At 43.0% G+C, this 17,475-nt stretch overlaps 1 protein-coding gene and 1 long non-coding RNA gene across 2 annotated transcripts in view; one reads left to right on the plus strand and one right to left on the minus strand.

The window, feature by feature from the left end:
- Positions 1 to 17,475, plus strand: part of LOC6045520 (cytochrome P450 315a1, mitochondrial) — a 93,339-nt gene that overhangs the window by 61,158 nt on the left and 14,706 nt on the right. The window lies entirely within an intron of this gene.
- LOC119765497 lies at positions 11,609 to 12,216 on the minus strand. The gene is made up of 2 exons (XR_005276777.1): positions 12,101 to 12,216; positions 11,609 to 12,035 (listed from the first exon to the last, which is right to left on the minus strand). It is a non-coding gene; the product is annotated as an uncharacterized LOC119765497 (long non-coding RNA).

Below are 17,475 nucleotides of genomic sequence, written 5' to 3' on the forward strand. Positions count from 1 at the left end.
AAAAAAAGTTCTCCGATCGGGCTCAAAATTTTCTCGGGGTTCCTTGGCCAAAATAATTAGACCCGTATTTTTTTGTTTGGCCATTAGGGTGACCTACATCGTGCTAGGAAGTTCGAAAATGGCAATTTTCGTCATTTTTCGCAAAACCCAAGGGTGTCTCACCACATCGGATGCCACCCGAATGTCAACCAAATGTAGTCAAATGTCATCCCAATGCATTGCACCTCATTCAAAGCCACGGTTCGATACCCTCGTACTGGAGGTTCCCAAATAGGTTCCCATTCGTTCGTACTAGTCACACGTAATACACGATACGATCGCTGACTGACCTATTACGTCCATGTTAACAACACGGTCTCGCTCACACCTCACCTCACCTCTCTGTTCGGGCGTTCGCGTACACTCTCTCGTGCGCTCCCGCCGAACAGCCGTACCTCTCTCCGATTCCTTTTCCCGTCGTGTCCGTACCCTCTACAGTCAGGTAGTCTCAGTGGACGTACGCTCTCTGTTCGGGCGTTCGTACACTTTCGTGCGCTCCCGCCGAACAGCCGAACCCGTATCCGATTCCTCTCTCCGTCTCCGTCCCTATCTCCTCTCGCCCACCTTCGTCGGGTCCTCTCTGCGGCCCTGCGCTCATACGGGGCACCGGTCTACGGTTGGCTCGCGGTCTCGGTGGTAGATACGTGTATGTATCTTCGAGTGCGCACCTCCCGTAAAACCGCGTATGACGATCCCGGTTCAATGATGGAGTTTTCATATACGCTCATGAAGGGCCTCCATTACCAAACTTGACTCCCCATAAGTACGAGAAAGCAGAGCGTTCCCCAAAAGACGACTTAAAATTTGTATGCAAAAAAAATGATCTCCAACCGCCTGCATCACAAGTCGGGGCAAATCGGGACATCATGTCCGCGGACGTATGCATCGGTGTTGAACGAAAGTCCCGTACCCCCAGCCCCGAGTTCATCCCCGCTACTACAAGGGCCGACTCTCTCGCATTTCGCGACCCTGGATCTTGTCCGTGTAAAATTGCACCAAGAACGGTATGCGTATATGGTGGGCCCGACTCATCAACCGAATATTTTTTTAACCTGTTTTTGATTTTTTTCATTCTTCTTCTTTTATTTTTTCCTTCTTCTTCTTTTTTGACCTAAGCTCATCGGCGTACACCGGTCAGTGTATATGGGGCGTACGCTGGTACGCTGGTCATGCGCACTCGACGATGCATACTGCCACCATCACTGTCCCCATTACTTAGACGGTACATACCGAGAGGTGGATGGTCTGCGCACTTGACGCTGCATGCGTTGCCCACTTGTACCGTTCCCAGACTTAGTCAAATTTCCTACTTGAGGCAAACTTTTTTCTCTATGTAGGCGAACTTCGCCTACCATTAAATTAACTTTGCCTAAAGGTGGATGCCGATACCAGAGATCATCCGCGTACACCACCCAAGTAACATTATTTGTCACCGATGCTTAATCCAGACAAGTTTGAAACAAACAAAATGAGTAGATACGACTAATGTGTAACCTTTGGCGTGACTGAAAAAGCGCAATTTGGAAGCTGATTTGAAACATCTTTCAAGTTAAGAAATTTGTTGAAAAAATGTTGTCAAAATGTTTCGATTAAGTTGTCAAAATAAGAAATTTTGTAAAGTTGTACCAGGTATGTTATGTTTAAGTTGCAGCAATTTTATGTTAACACGTTGATTTCAGTGTTTACTTGAAGTTAAGTTATTCTGTCAGATATTTCTGCCCCTCAACAAATGCAAAACATATTTAGGAATATTGATGTCTCAATTATGTTTTTGCTGATGATGAAAAAAAAATTACAAGTTCGAAAATGGTTTTCATTCCTTCTTCGGAACAGTATCTTATTATGGTAGTTATAATGGTCATTAAACATCTGATTCAACTGCGAATTAACTTTCTTCGAACGAAATTTAATTATGCTTTAAATTTTTTTACGGGCCTTATTTTTTAAGGATATTTTGCCTTGAAAAATATTTCAAATTGCTGCAAAATAAATGCTAATGATTTTTAATCTATAAATACGTCAGATAGTCAGAAGAAAACCTCAAGCATTGAATAATGTAATTCATTTCAAACCAAACTTAATCAGTTTAATTGCATAGTTCTGATACAATTTAATTTGTAATCATCAAAAAATTACAAGAATGAAAGAAACAGCATGGTCTCCATCGAAAACAGGGTCAAATCGAGGCATCAATTTAAAAAAAATATAGCAAAATAATTGTCTATCTAAACAGACACATTTAATTAATCGATTATATTTTCTATGCACAAAGAAATTTTGAATTGAAAGTATTTACAATTAGATTAGAAATAATTAAATATATTCAACCAATTTTAAACCAATTAAACCTTCAGAGACATATTTTTGATCATTATTAGTCTGTGTATCTTTAAATTCCGAAAATTATGAAGACTTCATACTAAAAGTATTTTCTACAGTATTTCAAAGTAAAAAACATTCGGATTGCATGACAAAATCATTATCGTACATCTTAACACGACCCTTGATACGACCCTGCTGTTTGACATTTTTGCCAAGTTTCAGTTTGCTGCATTTTGTTGAGATAATGTTTTTGGCAAGGGAATGATGGAAAGAGAGGAATCACAAATCCGTATAAATAATTTCAAGATTTTTCAGGTGTAAACCGAAAACGCGATCAAAAATTAAAGTGGATGAATAAGGCTTTTAACTGCATACTTAATTGTCGGTGTATAGGACGCCGCACTGTTTAATCATTTTCTGACGTAAATTAAATTTTGCAGTCCAAACCCAGTCATTGAATTGGAAAAATCAAATTCTTTTTCAAATTTTCTTTTCTTGATTTGTGTGCACCTACGTCGAAGACCAAGATTGTTTACTCTTTGCTCTTTGGTCTGACAGTCTTGGTCTGACAGATTTGGTCTGACAGCTTTATCATGGATTTTGGTCTGGCCTAGACGAGGGATAGGACACAGCACCTTCCTGGTTTTTGGAGCATCTCAACAAATGTTTTGTTATGTTGCAAACAAGTGTTCACATTTTGTCCGTCTGTAGCGGGAAGTGTCAACATGCCAAACGTTTTGGGTTAGTTGTGTTGAGCAGTTCATGTTTTCGTTAGATTAAAAATGATTTGTGTCGTGCAGACTGAAAAAAAGAAAGAATTGCCGACCGGAAATGACTATCACGCAGCTTTCGCCAGTAAATCCGCTAGACACTTTGGATTGTAGGTCTTTTGAAAGCGCATTGTTGGGCACAAAAACGTATAAAAACACTTTTTTATGTTCCGGTGGTCGATCCCCCAATTCTGGAGATCTTCTCTGAGTTAGGTTTGAGGGAAATATGCAGGCTCGTAATCGTCAGACTAATTTTGCAATGCATCGTTGTCGGAATCTATTGCAGACGTCAGGCTGAATCAGGGGTTGGGATGAATCCATCCGCTAGTCATTGAAGGTTTTGGTTTCTGTATGCTGTTCAATGGGGTCTGTATTTATGTTTACCAGTTTCGCTACATTTCGCTGGTTCTTATGCCAGATTTCGGAATTCGAAAGCGATTATGAACCTTTCCTTTTCTTCAAAGACGGACGGACATAAACTAAATGAATCAAAACAATCACGCATTATGTAAAGGTGAGGACCGGTTGGACGGCCGGAAATGAAACACGACGGATTAAAACTAACAACTCCTTCCTTTATTCGTCCGATCGCTTAGCGTGTTTCCAAAAGACTCCTTGTTTACACTTTTTTATCGCGCGCTCAATCACGCGCCAACGAACTGTCAACCTGCCCAGGGGTGTTCATCATCGAAGGGGAGAGTGGGTTCGGTTGACCGAAACATACTCCCCCACCTTGAGGCAGCAATGCCTCAACCGATCTCCTAGGTAGACCCGGCACACCGACCGCATTGCTGTACTGGTGACGTCCGGCCAGCTCCTATCGAATTCGATAACAGCTTTTCCATTTGCGATGGCAGCTCCGGCCGCAGTGCTGTGTGAAGATTTACGATTGAGTGGTGAGTTTGGATTCTTCGCGTGATGATCGCTTGATTCCCGGAAGTAACCCATCCGAAGATGGTGTTCTGTGCCACTGGAACACCGTCGTTGTCTTTGACTTGCCCTGGTTTGAGAAGGGCAAGAAAGGCGTCTGCTCCCAAAATTAAGTCGATGGCTCCCGGCCGATGGTACGCCGGATCAGCAAGAGAACCCTTTAACTGCTTGTTCAAGAGTTTCGGATGCATCTCACACTGCTGTGTCGGTAGTGCTGTGGTAAGGTTCCCAACAACGAAGGCGCTTGTTTGTAGAACTGCTGCGTCTGAAAACCGGTTTGAAATCACGAGCTTCACCAATCCGTTTGCGGTTCCGGCTGCCTGATTGCCCATGCCAGTGACTTCAATCTTATCGTTCGATCGAGGGAGTCCGAGTTTGTTGAAACAAGTCTCCGAGATCAAGGATGCTTCGGAGCCGGAATCGATCAGGGTCCGAACTGGGAGAAGACTACCGTCGTTTTTGCGAATGCGGATAACTGCAGTAGGCAAAACCAGTGCCTTCCGCGGCACCTCCACAGGAATCTGTACATCCGTCGACCGTGGTGGTTGGGAGCTTGGTTTCGGGATGGGCGTGATGAATTGTTTCTGCAGTTTCCTCTGTGGACATAACAGCGAATGATGCCGTTGCCCGCAGCCCACGGTGCGGCACACTGACTTTGAATTGCATCTCTTGGCCATGTGGGATGGCCCCAAACAGTTATAGCACAATCTCGCCTGCATCACTAGTTTCCGTTTGCATTTTATGTCCATCTTCTGAACTCATCATCGATAGACCGGATGTTCCTTAGAACATTTCGCGCACTTTTCTGCTGCTATCGCCAAGTGTAGCGACTGCACTGTTTTGTTGTTCACTGCTTGCATCTCTATTTCCGTCTTTGTCACTTGAGGAGTCGCCTTCATCGAAAATGCCGCGCACGTCTCTAGGGCATCGCATCTGCTGTTCAAAAACTTCAGAAAGTCGTCCACAGAAGGATTTTCCACATGAACAATCTGTTGTGCCCACAACAAGCGCGTCTCTTCGTCCAGTTTGTTCAGCAACAGATGGATGAGCCACGGATCCCGTGCGTTGAACTCATCTCCCAGAACGTTGAGTTGACGTAGCACCTCATCAGATGTCGTGACAAGCTTGCGAAGTCCGCCAGTAGATGCTTTCATGACTTCCGGTTGATCCACGAACTCCCGGACAAGGGAGAACACTGTGAACTTTTTCTTGTCGTAGTAGTCCGTGAGCGCAGCCCAAGCCTCCTCGTAGTGGGCATCGGAGATAGGATACGAGTTGACCAGGAGCTTCGCGTACCCGTCTACATATGAAACCAAATATTTCATTTTCAGCGAAGCTTCCAAGTCGGTCCGGTTATGAATTGTCGTCACATAGATGTTCTTGAAGGAAATCCAATTCTTCCGTTCTCCGTTGAACATCGGCACGTTAATCGGCGGAAGTCGCACTTCCGGTACGTGATCCTCTGCTACGTGCGCCAATCGCTGGTTCTCCATCATCTCACGCTGAGTAATAATCAATAATCGCATTGCTTCGCGCAACTCACTGTAGTTTCCGTCAACCACCGTGCGACCACATGCCGAAGAACCAGTTTCTTCCGGATTGTTGTCCGCGATGTACTTCTCCAAGAGGTTCCTCGCTGGATAATACGCCTGATTAAATTCCTCCCGGTGGTCATGCACTGAGGCAACGGTATCAGGATTCTCCTGTTCCTGCTCAATGTTGTCCTGTGTCTGCCGGAACTTCCCGGCGAGCGCTTTGAGCTGTTCCAGCCGATCCGTCGCTTCGACGAAGGACGCCTTCCGTTCGCCAAGCGCTTCGGCTGCCAGTAGCTCCCGTTTCACCAGCGCAAGTTGCGCGTTTCGAACCCGTTCCAATTTATCCATGTTCACCGGTTCCAAAACTATCCGGACTAGAAGGACCAAATGTAAAGGTGAGGACCGGTTGGACGGCCGGAAATGAAACACGACGGATTAAAACTAACAACTCCTTCCTTTATTCGTCCGATCGCTTAGCGTGTTTCCAAAAGACTCCTTGTTTACACTTTTTTATCGCGCGCTCAATCACGCGCCAACGAACTGTCAACCTGCCCAGGGGTGTTCATCATCGAAGGGGAGAGTGGGTTCGGTTGACCGAAACACATTACGTAAATTTGTTTGGCTAATGAATGTTACCGCTACATATTCACAACATAGTTCTAACTAAATAAAAACAATCGGAAAGTTGTCAAGTTGTTACAAAAATAACTTAATGATAATAAAATATGTTACAACTCATGCTTTTTCAGTTTCCCAGAAGGCAAGGAGAAGGTCAAAGACACTCATTATATTTTGTTTCAAATTAGTTGTCAATAAGTGTCACCCACAAAATCCAAATGGTTGTAACAAATGTAACTTTTTACGCCCTGATATAACAAAGTTTGACTTAGCAATTTGAAACATGTTTCGCGATGCTACTTGGGCAGGCATATACGGGGCGTACGCTGGTCATGATCACTTGAAGCCGCATGCGTTTTCTACTTGTACTGTGGACACATGTTCAATCCAAGCCAACTTTGCTTCTTAAGCCAACTTGGCTTATCATCCTTAAGTGTACTTGGTTTAACCACTTAAGCCAACTTGGCTTAACGATGTGTAAGCCAAATTGGCTTAACCTTTTAAGCCAACTTGGCTTAGCGTCCCTTAAGTGTACTTGGCTTACCACCGAAATCGTCACCGACTCAGTCAATGTACCGCGACCCATCCGCCGCCGCGTCCGTACACAGTGTACGGTACACGTATATGAAGCGCACGCAGGTTTGCACACGGGACATATGTATGACGCTCTCGCAAGTACGTCCGCGTGCCCGACTCTACTGGCACCATCCCATTCCCCGGACTTAGCAAAATTCACATGCCCAAGCCAAGCCAACTTTGCTTCTTAAGCCAACTTGGCTTCCCAAGTAGCACACTTTATTCGCCAAGAGATTTCCGAACTGCTTGTTGAACTCGTTTACTATGTTTTCCCAACGTCCCTAAGGACTCTTGAACGCTGGAAAAAGCGCACGTTTTTCTGTTGTTGAACATCTCTTCATCCGTCAGAAATGTGCGTGGTTTAAGTTAGTTTTGCAAATGCAAATCATCCTTGCATAGAGAACGTTTGTTAACATGTCATAAGAATCTTGACTATAAGATTCTGAATTGGTCAGGTGAACGTTGTTAGAACCGTTTAACAACATCCTGCCTTTTAAGATTCAGCAAGTTAGGAAAACCTTTTGAGAACCGTCCAAGAACATATCGTGGCAGACAAGAAATTTAAAGAGGCTTTTCATAACATACGTCCCAAGTTTTCGCTTTAAATATATTTTATTTTAAACTTTATTTGTGAGTAATGTCACTTACAATACTTTAACTACTAGTTTTGTGATTTATCAGTTTTTACAGGGATACGATGAATAATAAAAAATATCAACCAAAAAAAATCATTCAATTTCATTATTATGCTTGGAGATTTTTTTTCAATTTTGAGTACTAATCAACATCGCTTGCTGCTACTCTGCTGCTGGTTCCCCGGTGGCTGCATTTTCAGGTTCCTTTTGATGAAGAATTCACGGCAAGTATCGAACCTCGATCACTCCAAATGTCACGTCCGGGCGCGCGTCTGCATCTTTCCACGAGGGGTTATATTGATGAGCAGGCTTAAACGTCAATTAGAAGTCTGCGGTCATCTAGCTTTTACCAAGTTCACTAACAGTTTGCTAAAACTTCCTTTGAACATGCTGTTTCTATTTTTAGAACTATCTGTGCTTGTTTCGTCAACATGTTCTTTGGTTTTAAAACACAAGGCAACTACACATAAACAACTTGTTTACGAGAAATCCCAGCCGAAGCCAAAGGTCAATTCATCTATGTTATCATGTTTAGCAAACTGAAATGAAACATCATGTTTGCAAACGTCATTTTGCTCTCCGAGTTCTACAAGCATGTTTCATTTAAGTCAGAATAAACTTCAAAATGAACTTTCGTAATCCGTTGCTAGATTTAGCATTTATGTTACACAACCATGTTTAACAATGGTTTTTTGATCAAAATTTGAACAATTTACCAATTGTTATGACGCTTGTTCAATAATTAGCGTATAAAAACGCTTGTGCAGCAATTGTTCAACAAAAAAATAAAAAGCGATGTTTTTCTTGCTACTTGGGTTAGCATCCCATAAGCGAATTTGGCTTAGCGACGTGCAAGCCAATTTGGCTTAACCACTTTACCACCGAAATGGTCACCGACTCAGTCAATGTACCGCGACCCATCCTCCGCCGCGTCCGTACACAGTGTACGGTACACGTATATGAAGCGCACGCAGGTTTGCACACGGACATATGTATGACGCTCTCGCAAGTCCGTCCGCGTGCCCGACTCTACTGGCACCATCCCATTCCCGGACTTAGCAAAATTCATGCCAAGCCAAGCCAACTTTGCTTCTTAAGCCAACTTGCTTAGCATCCCATAAGCGAATTTTGGCTTAGCGACGCAAGCCAATTTCGCTTAACCACTTTACCACCGAAATGGTCACCGACTCAGTCAATGTACCGCGACCCATCCTCCGCCGCGTCCGTACAGGGTACGGTACACGATATGAAGCGCACGCATGTTTGCGCGCTCATCAGCCTCACTCGTTACGCTGCCCCAACTCAGACAACTGTGGGTACGTACTCATCTCACCTCAGCTCAGTGGTGCCTTCGCAGGCAAGAACACTTCCCCATTTCCGACTTAGACGAATTTTGAAACTTTTTTCCATTTCATGGGTTGCATACATTTAGGGGCAACATTTTTCATTGTATAACCCGGGTGTTTGTAGGAACCAGTACATAGGCTACTACAAACACCTGGCAGAGGTACACCCCCTGACTATTCAACCACCACCTTGGAGACTGAATAGTCAGAGTGTCATCAGGATAGTAAAGCACACTCTAAGAGTACGGACATTATATAATATGTATTACTTATGAACCTAATCAACCTAGCTTGCCCTAGTTAGGCATGGGCTGTTTGTAACGTATCATACGAGCTTTTTCCTGAACCTTAGACGCAGTAAGCATCCACACTACACTACTCTTCTTAACGTGAAACACCTTCCCGTGGTCATCTCGTATCAGGTAGATGTGCTTATCGGACGTGCTGTTAGGCAGCGCGATCTGGCCCGACAAGTTTGAAAACAGATGCTTAGCTTCATACACCTCCTGACCGGGTTCATGGTCTTCATGGTCCTCCGTGTCAGACTCACTATCGGAAACGATCAAGTCTTCCCAGTCCGGTCCCCGAGGGCATGTACACTAAACTCGAAGATTGTTCAGCCTGCAAGAGGCCAAGCTTGCCCAAGACCTCAGATGCCCTCCCAGCACTAGTTAGTGCGGCTTTTATTTCAGCATCCGTCGGCAGTGTCGGTAGCACGACACGTTGGTCGGACCCGTGTGACCAGGGAATCGAAACTTAATACGGTTACGGTGCTGAATTTGATGCAGCATGTGAGCTCGCCGCAGCTCGCCGATTTTGAAAATGAGGTTCGTCTGGGTATGGTTCATTGTCGTCATCGATCGAAGATTCCGGAATGTCGCCTCGACGTCCTGACTGCCGAAACACCTCACTAAGAATTCTCGGTCGGCCACGATCGCGGCAGTCTCTGCTGCCAGCACAAGGCTGTGAGCATTTATCTCAAGACAAGCAACGTGTTTGCTGTCACACATTGAAGCTCTTGTTCTATTCTTCAATGTCCAGTTCCTCCACGCCCGCATGAAAAACAACGCCTCCTGTGGAAATAAACGGTGTTTAATTTAAACCCAACAATTGTGCCATAGATTAACTGTACCAGAGCATTGAGATGGCTTCAATCGGCGCCAACGATACATCAGTATATGCTCGGTATATAGCGCTCATGAAGCGGAGCAGCACTACCGTGCCCTCGCTACCAGGCACATGTTCCTCCAACAGGTTGATAACGGCTTCCTCCATTACTTTTCCGTAGGTCGAAAGCTCATGAGGTCGGTCGGGTGAAGATCACCGTACGTGAGACCGTGTTTGTCCTTCGAAACCTTATCCAACAGGGCATCGAGGTGGGTAACGCTAGCCACCGATGTACCAATCATTAACGCTCGTTTGCGATTGAACAACTTGCGCGCTAGTTTGTTCACTGTAAGCATCTTTTGTACAGATAGGTGCGCTGAACAAGTTTCCAAAGAAATCTACCACCTAGCTCATCACACGGTACATCTGCCAATTGCATGATGCTGAGCATTGCCTTCAGGAGAGTTGGGTCCCCATCTGAAGCTATACAAAAACGGTGATGCCATGCTTCTTCAGCAAGTCGATGGTGTGAAGCCAACGCTTGAGTACATCTGCATACGAAGCTGTTGTCCGTACCCATAGAACAGCACGTACGGGGCCGCATTTGGATCTAGAGGTACTGCTAGTTGAACGTATGCAGTGCTTGCCAGTTGGCAATTTTTCAACTTGTCAGCCATATCCTGCGCATTGCTGGCGTCAAAGTAGTTTCGTTTGGGAAGTCCCGTGTGGTCAAGCGGAGCTACTAGTCCAGTCAAAGTGTTTGTTCACTCGTCGTACTGGGCACGCGGGGTAACCCTCGTCCCATCCTCCGCAAGCATCACCGTCAGCGGATAGCCGTTCTCGGTCAGGTAACGCTTCAGACCCACCGCGTCGATCACCCCTGAAAAAATAGGAAGTTAATGAAGGTTTAAGATTAAACCAAACATTCTTACCATCTTTAATGTCCGTTGTATGTTTGTCCATGTGCCTTAGAAGGGTAGCTCGGCTTATGCCGGGAACATTCCCAACCATGAACTCATGATACTACTTCCCAGCCATTATGTATCGATACAACGACATGTCCTTTTCTTCATCGGTGTACACAGAAAAAAAATGTAAATTTACCCAACACTGAAACCATGTTTTTAATGTAAACATGCTCAATGTAATTTTGAAATTCATCGTAAACAGTTGTATTGCATTTAAAGTGCCTTCATGTAAATGAGATTCAACTTAATGGTCGAATCTCATGGAAATGGATTTTTTTCCTGGCAAATCATTAATTTGAAAATTTAAAAAGCATGTAAATGCACATTTGATGTAAATTTTTCGAAATGCAAACATAAAAAGCGTTTAAATTTCAGTTTCAGATTTGGTTTGAGAATGACAGCTCAAGTGGAAGACAGAAACAAAACAGTCGATTGCTGGTGTTGTTTGATGCGCGGTGCAGTAAATGAAAGTGTTTTTGTGTCAAATGTTTGTTTTTATGTTGAAAACAAATCTGATGAGTGTTTCAGTGTTTGTAGACTATCCGTGCTGGTTTAGTCAAAAACAAAAAGAGAGGAAAAGACCAATAAAGACTAAACAATGCAGTTTTTCAAGAAGTTTGAAACTATTTTACAGATTCTGCTGTAAACAAAGCATGATTGGCTTTCCGGAAGTTGTCAGGGTAAAGGCAACGAATTCGTAAGGTTTGTAGCCGGAAGCGGTTAGTTCCGATGCATTCAAATAAGGTTGTACTTGGTTACGTCTCGGTTTGGAGGAATGCATCCGTTTGTATTGCAGCAGGTTAAACTGGTGAGTACATTTTCACAAATAATTAAATATTACTTACAAAACAAACAATAAAACTCGATTTCAACTTCTGCAGTTTCTCCGGCTGGTTTGGCATCCAGCTGGAGCTATCTCGTAGGTTCACCTTGATTTGATTGCACTTCGGCTGGGACGCCCTTGGAGGCGTCATTCTCTTCCTAAACAACACCCAGCGCCGCTTCCTTATCGGTGCCAGAATGGATTGAACAAGCAGATTCGTGCGAGGCTACGGTCGCAGTCAGCCTCCGGCATGAACGACAGGAACGGCTGGATTCGTCAATGCTACCGCGACAGGAAAGAAATCGACGGCTGCTGGATCTTCCGGTGGATGCCGAACCCATTATTGTACAGGATCTCGGCATGTGCCTGCCGGTAAGAATTCTCCGTGCGTTAATAATAATCAAACAAAATAAAAATTTTGTGACTATTACTTGTAAAACAAAATATTGAAAAAATCAAATTTCAAAAAAATACTCGTCACTTGCTCGATACCAAAACTTTCACTTTTCTATTTATCTGAAATCTGACAGCAAGTTGGAAGTGTCGACTGTCACTGAGATTTATACGTTAGTTTAAATGTACCGAAACATAGATAAATATCAACTCCGACAAACTGAGTAAGCTAATAGGGTCCTAAAGCCCTATTTACATTTTTATTAACAACGGTAAAACACGAAAAAGCATTTCTTAAAACTTTTTTAATTTAAATGCAAAAAAATCACGACAATATTTTACATTTTAAATCCTTTGCGGTCATACAAAGGATAATAGTACTCAGAAAAATAAGCTTTATCGTTGTGAACAATAAAATCACCAATTTAAGCTTAATTTTAAAACACAATTTAAAAAATGAATACCAAAAATGGTAAATAAAGTAATATAATTTTACGCATAGGAAAAATTCATATATGATTAGCAGAATAAGGACTCGTTTATATTTCTTTACACATTTTTGATTTGCACCATTTTTACAATTTTTTTTTTTGCAAAAAAAAACTGCATCTTATTATTCACTGATAGCAGTTCAAAACGCTTTAAAGCAGTTGAAAATTTATTTAAAAATCAATTTTAAACCCTTTGTGGTCGTACAAAGTGTCCTTGTGCAGCTAAAATAAAGATTTATAGTTGTGAACCTTGTTGTGAACAATAATATCAACAATTTAATTCAATTTTTGGACCAGATTCCGCACTCTTTACATTCTGGACATTTTTTAATAAGGTTCTATAAACAAATCTCTGGTTAGTTTGAAATACGTCATAACAGCCATCACGACCTCTGACACTTATTTTTTGACATTGTTTTTATAAGTAAAGAGCAACAATTCTATAGGTCCTATAATCATATGAAAGACAATAGTATAGTATAGTAAAAACTCTGAAATTCTAGAATTTTTTTAAAGGTCCTATAAGGCCGTTGCAAATATTTTTTGAAGTTTATGCCCGTCGACTATGACCAAAGTCGAGGGGGGGGGGAGGAAACCATAAAAATTTAAAATACGAGCCATGGTTTCAACATTTTAAAGAAAAAAGTGTTTTAAAATGCATTATACACCTGTCCAGTTGTTTTGCCATCATAAGTTTCCAAAATATCAAAGTATTCACGAATATTTAATTTCATGCTTTTTTTTCGTTGCTGTTTAGGGTGCTGTACATTAGAATTTCACAAAATTCAAAACTTTTAAACAAGCTCAAACATGCTTAGTATGATTATCAGAAAAGTGCATTTTTGATTGTTTTTAGTTGATTAGACTTCTATTTTCATGGAAATTTTGAAGTTTTTTTGGAATAATTTTTTTTACCTCCTGATTTTTCCAATTCCAATTTTGAAGGAAGGGGGGGGGGGGCACATAAAGTTTGAAAAATGTTGGCAGCGGCCTAAGCTATTGTATTTCTTATTTTTATAGGACCTAAAAAACTGTAGATGTTCGTTTTTGAATTTGGCAATTCGTAAATTGATCGAGCACTGATCGAAAAACGGGTTTGTTTACAAATGGCACTTGGAACTTTTTGAAAATTAACTCGATAAATATAAGCATTGAGCGAATCCCCTTAACATGTTATGTCAATGTCCATCTGAGTAAGCTGAATACAATTGTTTATAGGATTTTATAAAAAAGAAGTCCAGTCATCGGGATAGTTTCAGCGTTTAAGCTACCCCTAAATTGGGTAAGTTGAACTCCGACAAAAAAAAACAACATTCTCTTTTACCGGTCTACTAAAATGCAATTTCATTGACTGCTAAAATGTGATTTTGTTTTGTTTTTTGTTTTCACTTTTCAGCTGAGTCGCCTACTGCGATCGTGATCGTTCAAGCAGCTCGAAAGTAGAGAGCCTATATGTTTTTGCCTTGTCTCTTGCTTTCGTGGAACTGTCACGCGAGAATGTTGCACCACTGTTGCCACATTTCATGCGAACTATTTAAGCTAACAGATAGCCTCAGAAAATTTCAGTACCTTACGAGGTTTCGTCAAAGACGGATCCACGGTGGTAATTTTATTGCTCAGACACACACATCCACACATTGATAGACACAGGTTGTGCACCAACTTGAGAGGAATTCTGTTCTTATAAAGATTGTTGGACGGTCACCCGAAAACCAGAATGATTTAGGGCAATGGGGTTGGGACCAATCTGGTAGGATATTGGCCACACCCGGAGTGGCCAGTGCCCTGCGGAAGGTTCTACCGGGGGGGCATTAATCGAACCATACGACTTGGGGTAATATGGGTATCCAAATTCAAGGTTTTTGAAACTGGTAATGAACATGGCCAGTTTGACCGGATTGGCCACACCCGTAGTGGCCAGTGCTCTGGGAAAGGTTCTACCAGGGGGACATTAATCGAACCATGCGACTTGATGCAATATGGGTATCAATCAGCCTACCCATATTACCCCTAGTCGTATAGTTCGGTAAATCGGTAGGATCCAAGCAATGGCCACCCGGTTGAGGTCAATCCGGTCAAAATGGCATTTTCATTACCAGTTTCAAAACCATGAATTTTGATACCCTATTGTCCCAAGTCGGCGATAAGCCTTCGGTAGAACCTTTCCTGGATACGTTATTTCTGTACCACCCCTGTCAAATGGCCATTTTCCTTATTTCAAAAACCATGAATTTTTACCCATATTGCCCCAAGTCGCATGGTTCGATAAATGTCCCCGGTAGAACCTTTCCCCAGAGCACTGGCCACTCTGGGGTGTCAATCCTGTCAAAATGGTTACCAGTATCAAAACCATGAATTTTGATACCCATATTGCCCCAAGTCGTATAGTTCGATTAATGTCCCCGGTAGAACCTTCCCGGCACTGGCCACTCCGGGTGTGGTCAATCCGGTTAAAATGGCCATTTTATTGACAGTTTAAAAACCATGAATTTTGATACCAATATTGCCAAGCCGTATGGTTCGATTAATGTCCCCGGTAGAACCTTCCCCAGGGCACTGGCCACTCCGAACCATGCGATTTCGGGCAATATGGGTATAAAAATTCATGGTTTTTGATACTGGTAATGAAAATGGCCATTTTGGATTGGCCACAACCTGGAGGCCGGTGCCCCAGGGAGGTTCTCTCGGGAGGACATTTATCGAACCATGCGACTTGGGGCAATATGGGTATCAAAATTCATGGTTTTTGATACTGGTAATGAAAATGGCCATTTTGACAGGATTGGCCACACCCGGAGTGGCCAATGCCCTGAGGAAAGGTTCGACCGGGGACTTTTATCGAACCATGCGACTTGTGGCAATATTGTTATCAAAATTCATGGTTTTTGATACTGGTAATGAAAATGGCCATTTTGACAGGATTGGTCACACCTGGAGTGGCCAGTGCTCTGGGGAAGGTTCTACCGGGGGGACATTTATTGAACCATGCGACTTGGGGCAATATGGGTATCAAAATTCATGGTTTTTGATACTGGTAATGTAAATGGCCATTTTGACAGGATTGGCCACAACCGGAGTGGCCATTGCCCTGAGGGAAGGTTCTACCGGGGACATTTATCGAACCATGCGACTTGAGGCAATGTCGTTTTTGAGACTGGACATGAAATTTGCCATTTCGATAGTGGTTGTAAGGTCCATGATTTCCGGATGCGGTTTTTTCTGGGATAAACATTTTCCGAACCATACTTGTTTTGGCAATAGTTTCGTTTTCTGGCAATTTATTTTCACAGAGATGTCAATGATTGAAGACATTAAATTACACCCAAAACTGGCAGCGCTAGTCCGAGAGAATGATGGTCTCGAGTCGAGAGAATAGTGGTACCATTCACGGACGCAGAGAACACAGCTCGAGATGGGCGATAGAACTATTCTCTCGAGGTTCATTTGCAAAAAAAAGTTCATCCGTCAAACAAAAAACCAAAAGTGTCGACAACGGGAATCGAACCAGAGACCTTTGACAAACCAATCCAATGACTTAGCAGCCTCGGCCACCACAGCTTGGTGACCAAGGAGAAGTCAGAAGTCGATGTATGACACTTGTTGGAGATTTCAACTAACGAATGAACTCATTTGTTATGATGGTGTGAGTTGGTACAATCATTCTATCGATTTTGGCACTGAGCCCTCAATAAATTTTGAGAGAACGATTATCTCGACTCTGAATTTTGGGTGTAGTATTAATTATCAAGGATTAAATAAATTGGCAAAGAATTAAAAATATAAAAAACAATAGAATGATTTTTTAGAGTTTTGTACAAAGTTCTTTGTCTTATTGGTCATGTAGAACAAAAAAACCTTGTCACAAACAAAGACGGCTGGAGGTGTGTTCCCGAGCTGCGGACAGTAAAGTTATCTTATTGCGGAACTTCGCGCCAGAGCAGACCACGACAGTGACCAAAAGAAGGAGACCGCTGATATCTCTCGGACCAAGCGTTATCCAAACCAGCCCTGCCCGGACAAAAAGGTGAACTCGTTTCTAATTTCTCCGAAAGTTGGTAATTAGTCGCCATTACTCGGAAATCTCACCCGCCTCTTTACTGTTTTTATTCGTGCATCTGATCAGTCAAATGTATATGTACTAATTCCACATTGCTTGTGCAGTACTAGATCGCCGTCTTCTCTGTCAATATCTACTTCGTCATTCTACCGCGTCCACACTCGACACTACCACCATGAAGAATAGTGCATTCCTGTGTGCTACATGTAACACAGAAGAGAACGACCAAAACAAAATTGTCCTGTGTCACTACTGTATGAAGTGTGAGCATCTGAGCTGTAAAAAGGTGTACGGAGTAGCTGCCGAAAAACTGCGCGCAAAAAAGTATTTTTGCTCGCTGGATTGTGCTAAGCTTTCGTCGCATACGAGTTCTGGGATGGAGAACCAAATTATGGAGGAAATCGGGAAGGTGCTCGCCGAGGTTCGTGGCACCTCCGCTGAACTGCGAAAGGTACAGGACACCATTGGGGAGCTTCAACGCACGCACAACTCGTTCGCTGAAAAGGTCGACACACTGCTGAACGAGATGCAGGCCATCAAAGAGGATCAACAGCTGCTGAAGAACGATGTCGCAGTTTTGCAAGAGGAACAGTTCGCAGTTAATGAAACAATCACTGACCTGGAAAAGCAGCTTGATCAACTCAATCGTGCTGCCCTCGCCACACACGCCGTCATCCTAGGAGTTCCATCTTCCAAAGATGAGGATTTAAAGAAGGTGATCGCTGATATCGCCCTGGCGGTGAAATGTACGCTGCCCGAAGATGCTATCGTCGAAACGAAGCGGCTGGTATCGAAGGACGGGGAGCAGACTGGCAAACCGGTCCCGATAAAGGTGATCTTTTCCGACACAAGCTACAAAGAAGAA

Source organism: Culex quinquefasciatus, chromosome 1 (genome assembly GCF_015732765.1).
Source record: "Culex quinquefasciatus strain JHB chromosome 1, VPISU_Cqui_1.0_pri_paternal, whole genome shotgun sequence".
NCBI classification, from domain to species: domain Eukaryota; kingdom Metazoa; phylum Arthropoda; class Insecta; order Diptera; family Culicidae; genus Culex; species Culex quinquefasciatus.